The 10850-nt window shown below is 45.2% G+C and overlaps 1 long non-coding RNA gene across 1 annotated transcript; it reads right to left on the bottom strand.

The window, feature by feature from the left end:
• Positions 1–9086: 9086 nt before the first annotated feature.
• On the bottom strand, positions 9087–10617 carry LOC125756716 (uncharacterized). Its single transcript, XR_007414700.1, has 2 exons — positions 10417–10617; positions 9087–9241 (listed from the first exon to the last, which is right to left on the bottom strand). It is a non-coding gene; the product is annotated as an uncharacterized LOC125756716 (long non-coding RNA).
• Positions 10618–10850: the final 233 nt, after the last annotated feature.

The following is a 10850-nucleotide window of genomic DNA, read 5'->3' as shown; positions in this document are numbered from 1 at the left end:
AGCTAGCAATTGGCAGCGCGAGGGCGAACCTATCGACAACTCGAAGCAACTGGACACATATTGCAAATCAGTTCTGCGGAATCCCGCAAGGTGGCGGAAGGGTTAAGAAAGGGAAAATAGACAGCCACCCATTTGTAGCACACCCATTTGTACAAATGGGTGGCTGTCTATTTTCCCTTTCATACATAAAGTATGATTGAACCCCCCCCCCGCCCCCCCCCCGAAAAATATTTCTGGCTACGCCCCTGATGTGTGGCATGCACATGATTTTTTTTGCGTCTTCTTTAATGTGAAAAACTCATAAGATTGTCCTTAATTTGCTCCTCTCTGTTACCCAGTGTTTCAAGGCCCCACTGTACGAATTCCATGCATTTGTCTTCGTTCTCATTGCTGAATTTTATTCTTTCATTATTATGGGAGGTAAACTATTATCATATTGTCATATGCTTCCGTCCTTTTTTCTTCTTTAGCAACAATAGTGCGGGTAACCTAATGAAGCAGAGGCAGCAAATCCTAGGAAAGCACAGGGGAAATTATTTGTAGTTTTTTTAACTCTGGTGGGGTGATTATGACATAAACGGCAATCAATTAAAGGGAGCAAAAAAAAAAAAAAAACTTGCCGTCGATGGGGACCGAACCCACAACCTTTGATACAGGTTAGTAGCTTCAGTCCTCACTGACAGCGAGTTGTTTTTTTTTTCACTTAAATTAATTTCCATTTATGTCATAATTCCACACTATATATAGTTGAAAAGTACAAATAATGTCCCCTATGCTTCTTTCCTTGCCTTCATTAGGTCGTGACAAAGAAACGAGCCCGTGACACAAGCCCCTTCTTTTTTTTCTTTTATAGTGCGAACAGTTTCCTCAGAATTACAGTATGCACAATGGCACCTCATCTTTCAGGTTTTCTAGGTTTAACAGTGTCTGTTTGAACGTTGTCATGCTTCGGCTTCTTAACTGGAGGGGACCCCGTCGCATATATGGGAAATTGGAACGGGATATCACGCGTGAGCCTTCATGGCCACCTGTCACTACTGCTGGTATAGTGGTTCTGAGGACGAGCCTCCATGTGAGTAATGTGGAGACAGTGATCATTGCTCATTGATAAACACTTAGTGTAGGCTTTTGAAGAACGTAATTTCACAGCACAATTTGCACACTTTATACTGTCAGGAAGCAAGAAAATATGGTAGGCCAATGTAAATAGATTTGAAACTCGATTTAACGAAGTGATGAGGACGCTCGAATTATTTTGTTAAATCGAGAATTTCGTAAAATCGAGAAAGGAATTTTATGGTCCTTCAAAATCTAAAATTGTAACGTGGCGGCACCTAAAAGCTGCCATGGCATTGTTTCTGCTGGCAACCCGTGCCTGCGCGTCTGAAAAGTCCACGAGGCAGGCCATGAGGCAGGCCCGTAGCCCCCCCCCCCCCCCCCCCCCCGAAATTTTGATGACGCATGGTGCTTTTTACCGAAAAAAATTCCTGGCTACGGCTACGGGCCTGCCACGAGGGCAACCCGAGGGCATCCCAGACATAAGGCACACCATGTCCGGGCGATGCAGGCCAGGTATATGATCACGTGGAGTTATGACCGCCTAGCGATATGCGATGACGCGGAGAGCGAATGCAGTGAGTGTGTGAGCAGGCCGGGAGAGAAAGGTGGGAGCGGATGATAAGTGCTATTCATAGCATGAACCACGAAATAACCAAAGCAACCACCGCGGCCTCTGGCACCATACGGTACGTAAGAACGATATACCGGCTGCCGAGTCCGTTGTTTCGTGCATTGGCGCAGCGTGCAGCCTCGTCAAAGCAAAGCTGTAGGGCCGTAACTAAGGCGCCTAGATGCTTTAGCGCGATAGCGTTAGCGCGCGCTCTCTCGAAGAAAAACCCGTCTCGGTCAAAATTTGAAGGAAATCAGCCGCCTGCGTCAACCTAAGGGTTGATCTTCAGGCCCCAAATAAAGTTCACCATACTATACCGCTTTTTCACTCTGCTGGACTTGTTTCAGGGAAAACATACACACACAAAAGCAAGAGCCTATAACACTGTTTGGGATTTTGCAAAGCCTAAGCCATTTGTGTTCTCTATTTCTAAAGCTCCCATTAAGTCAAGCTTTTGTTAAAGGTATCTTGGATGCAAGAAGGTTCTTGAGTGTGCTTTTATTCTTTTTTTTTCTCTTTTGTTGCCCACTTTGTGAAAACTGTAATTGATGTAGCAGCATCATCATAAAATAATGAACATAATGCTGTAGCTGTTATAATGCACTTCTTTTCTGAAAATGTTCAAGTCTTATCATTGCTCCTCACTGCTCTCACGGGCATAAAATTCCTAACTGTGCGCCTGTTTATAGATTTATGGATCTTTATGGCTTAACAATTTCATTTTTTCCACGCCCACTGCACACTTTCGAGCACTTGCAAGCTTTCTCGAGCCATTCTTCCAATGCATTTGACTTATTGCTTTGAAATTGATTGATTGATTCATCAGTATCAGTAACCTATGTGTATGCTACTGATGCTGGGCATGGTTGTTTCGCTCAGAACGCAGATTATTTCATTTCGGCATCTCCCGACCCCGACTCAGTCACCTGAACATGACTGCAAGAGGGAAACAAACAGCAAGAATGAAATTCCAGTCAGAAGAGATTCATGAAATGAGCGTGTTGGGCAGGCCCACATTTACGTTCTCCACATTTCGTGGCAGCAGCAAGAACGTCCAATGCTTTGAGGCACGAGCAAGGACATCACTCTGGAAAACCTAAAAATGTGATGCATATCGGAAAGGTTACGGTTGCGCTATATAGGTCAACGTAGTGATTGCAACATACCACAGATAAACAGTGCGTGATTTGTGCGAATATAGTTCTCTCGTTTTTAGTAGAAGGTGTTCACGATCCGCATAGGCGTGCGCAGGGTTCCTCATTAGGGGGGGGGGGCGAAGGTTCATCGCAGCGCCCCCCCCCCCACCCTGAAAAGTCCATGTATGGGGCAGATTTTGCGCCCCCCCCCCTCTTAGGTGACTAGAAGGGTCAATGTACGGGGCAGATTTTGCGCCCCCCCTCTTAGATGATTAAGGGGGGGGGGGGCCGCCCCCCTTCTGCGCACGCCTATGATGATCCGTAAATGCCAAGATATTTTACTGGGGGAGGGGGCACTCGCGACATTCAGAGGGGCAGGGAGGCTGGACTGTGTTTTGAATACGTCTGCTTTTGGGGGGCAAAGGGTGGGATCTTATGGGGGCAACTGCCCCCCCCCCCCCCGCGCCCCTGCTAATAACTCCCCTCTGCTAATGCCAGAACCCACGCCATATTTCCCCTCTGCCTGCTCTCCGGTCTTGCCTACCATACCACCGATTCGACTACTTCGTAAGAGCTTTCAACAAGGTGGTCTTCCTGGCTCGATGTAGGCCTGTGCCACCTTCAATTTGTGCCTCTTATTAAGTTTAATTGCGATACCTGCCACCCTGTCATGTTAACGGTACATTCTAGTACACTCTAGTTCAGTGGTGCAGGCACAACGAGAATGTGAGGTGCCGACGGTGCCGGCCTTACTTTTGTCCCTTTTACGTACGCCGTCCACGTAAATGAGAGAGGTGCGAACGCACCACACGTTGAATAGAAGCAGAAAATGCGCGCGCGTAGAGTGTAAACGGCGCCTGCTGCTGATGCGCTCGTCCGGCGTCAGCTCGTCGCGTTCTCCAACTTCCAACTTTCCGTTCGTACTCTGCGCACAGCAATGGAACTTCCGGTTACCATCACGTGGTCACATGCGGAAGTCACGTAATCCAGACAGAGACGTCACGTGTGACGTCACATTACCGCTAAAATTTGAATGAAAGGCATTGGCTCTGCCTGGCATAAGTATCACTATTTTGCCAGTGTCGGTGGGTGGGCCCGTCTCACTGGGGGGCCAGTAACCTGCAGGTCGTGCCACTTCGCGGCTCTCACTGTTTTGCCAGCACGTGCCGTTCTACCAACAGTGCAATAAAGGTGCGTGAACTGACCTCTAAAACGCGGTGGCCATCGCAACGTCACCCGAATGTTTCTTCAGTAGACCGGGACGAAATAAGGGGCTTGGCATAGGCGGAGAGTTTTCATTTTACCGGAGGGGGCGGGGGCCCGACTTGCTCTTCCACATTTCTCTCTCTCTCTCCATATATATATATATATATATATATATATATGGAGAGAGAGAGAAATATATATATATATATATATATATATATATATATATATATATATATATATATATATATAATATATATATATATATATATATATATATATATATATACAGGGTGTCTCAAGAAATGTGTCCAACCTTCTAAAAAAATCAGGAAAATGCGATATTTCATTGCTGCCTTCAGAATTGGTTTTTCTGTAGTGGCAGGGATTTTAAGATGGTTAAATAAATTATTTGGAATCGTAATTAAAAAAAGTTAAATTAATTAACTTTTTAATTAGTGGAGTTAGGTGGTTGTGTCAAATGGGAGAATTGAAGTTCTTCATGCCAGAAACCCAACCCAACTTTGAGATTTCGAAAAAGAGGCCTCTAGTAATAATTACGAAGTAATGAAATTCAACCAAATTCAGTGGCGAAACCTAAACAGAAACATGGAAGAACGCAACTGCCATATTCTTCTGAGACGTCCAAAATGAGTGAATGACTTTTTTCTGTAGCGCTAGGCATATTAAGATGGTTAAAGACATGACTTGAGACAGTAATTAAGAAAGATAAATTAATTAACTTTTTAATTAGCGGAGTTAGGTGATTGTGTCAAATTGGGGAATTGAAGTTCTTCATGCCAGAAACCCATCTTAACATTGAGATTTCGAAAAAGAGGCCTCTAGTAATAATTACGAAGTTATGAAATTCAACCGCATTTGATGGCTTTCGCTGTTGAAAGCCGTTGCATTTCGTTAAATTTCATTACGCCAGAACAATTACTAGAGGACTCTTTTTCGAAATCTTAAAGCTCGGATGGGTTCCTCGCATGAAGAGCTTCAATTCTCCCATTTGACACAATCACCTAACTCCACTAATTAAAAAGTAAATTAATGTAACTTTCTTAATTACTGTCCTAAATGATGTCCTTAACTACCTTAAGATTTCTGCCGCTACAGAAAAAGCAATTCTGAAAGCCCCGAGCAAATATCGCATTTTCCTGATTTTTTGAGAAGGTTGGACACATTTTTTGAAACACCCTGTGTGTGTGTGTATATATATATATATATATATATATATATATATATATATATATATATATATATATATATATATATATATATATATATATATATATATATATAGAGAGAGAGAGAGAGAGAGAGAGAGTAGTCCGACTTCCAAATTAAATAATTTAATGTAACTTTGGTCAACGTTACTAGAACAAACTCAGTTTAAAAGCTCCGCCGGAGAGGCGGTCCGCGTGGCGGTCGTGAGAACTAGTGGCGCTGCAGTCACGTCTAGCTCCCGCGGCTGGCGCTTGTTGTGATCGGCGCCGCCGATGTACGAGCCAACGTTTATAGAACCAGGTAAGTTGCAAAACTCCCCGCGTCAGCCAACCCGTCGCGCGGCGCCGGGCCAGCTTCCGGTTTGGTGGCGCTGGCGGCGCAACAAGCTTCCGCTAGCAGACGAAAGCGCGTAGTCTAGCGTAGTCTGCGTGGCAAGACGCCGGGGCAGCCGTTCGGAAAGGCTCCGTTGTTTACATCGCCGACTGTATATTATCGAGATTTTTCGTTGCGCTGCCGCGCTGCAACGTAAAACTGAGTATTATTTAGCAGCGGTAAGGCAAAGTCATTAAAGCTATGACTTTTTAGATTGCAACTGACGCTTGATGGCATAACATAAATGTCTGTCCATTAACCCTATAAGAAATTAACTATATGGCGCATTCCTGTAGCGTAATTCTTTAGCTAAAATGAATGCTTGGCATGTTGGTACTTCCTTCTTTTCGTTTTGGACTGTGCAAGTATTGCGTGTTGTTAACGAATAAATCTCTGTTGTAAGTCAGCGCTGTAGTTTGTGTCTTCCTTTTTCTGGTGCTCCGTCTTTCTTGCGCTGTTTTCTTTCCTATAATTCTTCACTCTCACTTTTTTTAAGTGAGGAGGTGTCACTCTGTATCGCGGCCGTCGTTACTTGCAATTATTGAGCGGTAAAATCGCCATGTCTGTACTGCACACCACAGTTTCAGTCCTGCTACAGAAAGAAAAATTGTATTTATTTTACGCACGCAGTGCAGTGAAACAAGTTTTCAGATATTGCATGTATAGTGTGATGCACACAAACGGCACAATTTATTAACAATCACAAGCATTAAACCTTAGCAAAACAGCTCTAATTAAGTGTAAAAAATTATTTACAGCACAATTTTTAGAATCACACAAATCAAGGCTAGTTCGGGAATATCTTTGGGACGCATCCTTCGACGAGGCTCCTTTCCGCTGGCGATTTCAACCTTAATTCTTATCATTGACCATGTGAGTGAAAGTCTTCAGGATGTCTTCCTCATGAAAGGGCATATATCACATACACGTCGGACAGTTTCTTGTCCTCACGAGGAACTGCGCGATCTCACGCGCCGCTGGCTGGTCAGGGTCACGCGGGGCACAATTAGGTTACCAACCGTCTCGGATTTCGCGGCACTGTCTCGATTTTTCATACAGCGTCCCCAGCCGTCCCTGTCGGGACAGCTGTATGTTCCGGATTTATTCCGGACCGTCCAGTTAGAAATTTTTACGTGATCCAACGCACGCCCCGACAGCGCGCGTCACGCTCCAGAACACGAATTTCTCACGAATAGCACTCGATCACGAAACATAGTTGCGGTGGCTAGCGGTGGCTGCAAAGGGCTTTAGTTACTTTGGCTGAACTTCTGTACGAAGCAAGACAACTTTTACACGTGTACATTCTCCAGGAAGAGAAAGTGTTGCGAGCAGCACATAGCCAGCTGAAGAGGCCGAAACAATAAAGAAACAACCCTCCCCCCCCGGTCCCGACTCCCTTCACTGAAGTGTTGGTAATCCTAGGTACAAAAGAAATGTCGTGGTGTCTCGGATTCACTGTCACCGGTCGTACAGCCGGGAACACAACATGTCAGCATGGTGAAGACACGCTGTACATCCGAAGCACAACAGAAAGCGCAAAACTGTTCACGCAGAAAGCAGCCTCCACCATAGGTCGGCAAAAAAATTGAAGCTCACTCAGGTTCACTCAAGAAATACATTTTGCTCTGAGGACTCACTCAGACACACTTACTTTTTTCTCAACCGGACTAACTCAGACTGAAGCTCACCAACATATTATACTCAGCCGGACTCATTCAGACTCATACCCACGGCTTCACCTGAGTCTGTGTGAGCCTGAGTGAGTCGACTCATGAGTCCGTTGGCGTAAAATTAGCCTTTCCGATCATGGTGTCAATCTTCTTTAACGCCAATATGTCACATAATCGGCGCTCTACGATGCGCCCTTTGATATTGTACCTTCAAATACGAGTTAGCATGATATATAATATATCATCACTATCATATATCTATCCAGTAAGGACTTTTTTTTATGAAATACGCGACTCACGTGAGATATTTTTATCAAGAACTTCCCATGAAAGTGTTTGCAGGGGGAGGTCATATGGCACCCATTTCCCCTACTCATGCCTCCGATCAATAAATACTGAGGTTGCGCATGAATGCTAGTGTGCTGAGATATGCGTCAATAGATTTAAGTGTAAACGTAAGCCGATATAAGGCGGATAGTAATGCTGAAGATGAGTAGATAGGACCATAAGTCGGCAACAAAAGGTAGCTCACTCGGACTCACTCGAGAAATATACTTTGCGCTTAGGGCTGACTCGGACTCAGACTCACCAATATTTTCTCCAACTGGACTCACTCGGACTCAGACTCACTAAAATTTTCATTAACCAAACTCACTGGGACTCAAACTCACTAAAGCCTACGTGAGTCTGAGTGAGTCGACTCATGCGTGAGTTTGCCGACCTACCCACGGATACTGACGCGTCACGCGACGCGCCGCAACGCCGGCTGAAGAGAGAGGAGTGAGTGAATCCTGTTGCGACAGCAGCGCCACATCTGTCGCTGATGGCGGCGGCGCCGCGCAACATGGCTCAGTTTTGCAACTGGGTACGAGCGCACGTGGGTTACAGCGTCGTCTGCGCTTTGTTAGCTCGTCATTTTTGCGACTGTTCTTGACCAGGCTTAGCGTCTTGTACGAAGTGATGTACGAAGCGTAACGAGGGCGAACAGATTCACAGTGCGGTATGCCGACTTGCTTTGCGCCGGGGTGCAAGAGCGGCTACCGCAACGACGACTCCGCTTCACGACACTTCTTCGGACCTGCAAAAGACCCTACGCTATTCAAGCTTTGCATCGCAAAGATAGAAAGCTTATTGCGAAATGCAAGGTCTGTGACGTTCATTTTGAGAGTGACGACATTGTAAAGCACTATCGTCCTGTCGTTGCCGGACAAGAAGTTTCAATCCCACGTGGAAAGTGGGAACTCGCGCCAGGTGCCGTGCCGCGCTTGTTCCCAGCACTTCCACCCCACATTTCAAAGCCAAAATGTTCGGGGTTTAGGCGCAAATCCCCCCCAAAAGGCACGGCGTCCCGCGAAAGCCCAGTGCCCAATTTGGAGGAGTCGCCAGAAATAGAACAGCAAAACGAAAGGTAGGCGATTGCATACCCAGGTGAAAATTTGCAACTGGGAATGCAACTGGTCCCAACTGGTCCCAGTTCAAATGGTTTATGGAACAATTCCCAGCGGGGACCAGTTGGGTCCCCACTGCAACTGGTCCCAGCTGATCCCAGTTGGGTCCCCACTGCAACTGGTCCCAGTTGCTTCCCCACTGCAGCTGGTCCCAGTTGTTTCCCCACTGCAGCTGGTCCCAGTTGTTTCCCCACTGCAGCTGGTCCCAGCTTGATTGTTTTTTGCCCGCTTGTCCTATTGTCCTTTTTTGCCCTATTAGAATTAGCCTTGAGTAAGTGTTTCATGGGTGTCCCGTCGTCATGCAGAAGACCTGCAATATAGCAGCGCCCATGCAATGATAATCACAGTGGATGAATGAGGCATACGTTCAAATATATTTTCATAATCAAAACTACAAATGCTTATGCTGGCCCTTCATGATGTCGGCGACCATTTTGCCAAGGCAACTATGTCTTGTGTCACTTTCTTCTGGGCAGCTGCAGCGGCACTCGAGGAAATGCCTCCAAAATTCTGAAAATAAACAGAGCCATGAAATCAGAAAAACTGTAACACTTCTTTATTGAACTTTAACTTTGATAGCAATGTGTACAAAGTTGGGGGTACAGTGAAAAATTATCTAGACCTGTGATTCACCGCACATGTTCACAATGTTGCGAAAGGCTGAGTGAAATATTACACACCCAACTATGGCTTATTGCGTAAAAGAACACAGCATATCTGCAAAATTTTGCGGCAATCGAGGTAGGAAATTAGAAGAGGGCAAAAGAAAAAAAATGAGTGGTGCCTTATCCTGTCTACATGCTTGCGTCCTGTGTTCTTTGAGATTCACCCAAGCATGAACTGCAAACTCGCCCAAGCTTATACATTGTGTGGTTAACACTGAATTACTGCAAACTATTTCAATAATCACTTACAATCTGTATGGTTATCTTTTTCGGGATGGTGGTGACTATTATGCATAGAGCATGCCACTAAATGTCAACTTAAAGATGGCATGAAGTAATTAAATTAAGCTATGGTAGATTCACGATGAGGCAGTCAGAAAGATATAACAGACTGTAGTCAAGGCAGCCTAGTTTCCATATCGTTGCAAGCCCAACACAGCAGTCAGGCTGCAATGAGTTGGCTAAAACACGTGCTGCACGTTACATGCTTATGCAATTAAGCCAACAGCATTAATAAACCGCACCAATGAACATATGTTACGCACATTTTGTAACGAATTATATCGTTCTTATGATGTTATGTTGAACAAGTTTGATAAGCCGATTGGTGCGCACGCCAACGCACACACCGCATCGACTAGAGCGTTTTATTAAGAGGCGATAAACGCGTTTTTGGCTCAACACACACGCTGAGCATAAAGTACACAAAGGGTTTGCGAGACTTCAACTACACTCACGAGCAGGGCACCGGTCCTTCAGCCCTGATCTACGCTTATGTTTCTTTGTGCATAGAGTCAAACACAACAACAAACTGCAACAATATATGTGTGCAATAATTCAACCTCCATTAAAGCGTCTGAACTGAAGCGTCGCTGGTCTCGCTGTCATCAGATACCAGAGACGGAGGACGAGGGACTTGTTTTCCCGATCTTTCTGCTTCGTCCCACGTTTTTAATACAAAAAATAAGGGCAATATCAAACAAAGACTAAATAAGAGTAAATACCATGCACTCAACTCACCGAACAATCGGAGCACATGGGCCTTGACGTAAGCTTGTTGCTCGTCTTGCCATTATTCTTGGTGCCACTTTGTAGAGTCATAATCCAAGACATTTGTGGCTGAGTTCTTATGGTGCACGTTGAACATAGCCTTCACGTTCTCGTCGCGGAAATACACTAAAGCAAACACCGTGTAAGCAGGCTTACGTGTCGAGATTACACAAAGCGGTGCGCCGAGTTAACTATTTGGCTTAGCTTGGCAGGCTTGGCCGCAAGCTCGGCTTGTCTTCGTATCGGGCGAGCGCGGATGGCGCGCCGGACGCACGACGTTTGCACCTGGTTTGCACCACATTATTTTCGCCTGTATTTTTATAGCGCTATTTGTCTTGCTTAGCATAAATTGCTGTAAAATTTAAATATTATTCAAAGCTTCTTTTTAAGGTTAGGACATTCTG

Source organism: Rhipicephalus sanguineus, unplaced genomic scaffold (assembly GCF_013339695.2).
Source record: "Rhipicephalus sanguineus isolate Rsan-2018 unplaced genomic scaffold, BIME_Rsan_1.4 Seq5401, whole genome shotgun sequence".
Classification (NCBI taxonomy): Eukaryota; Metazoa; Arthropoda; class Arachnida; order Ixodida; family Ixodidae; genus Rhipicephalus; species Rhipicephalus sanguineus.
The sequence above is the reverse complement of the archived record's forward strand: the minus strand, read 5'-3'. Positions and strand labels throughout refer to the sequence as shown.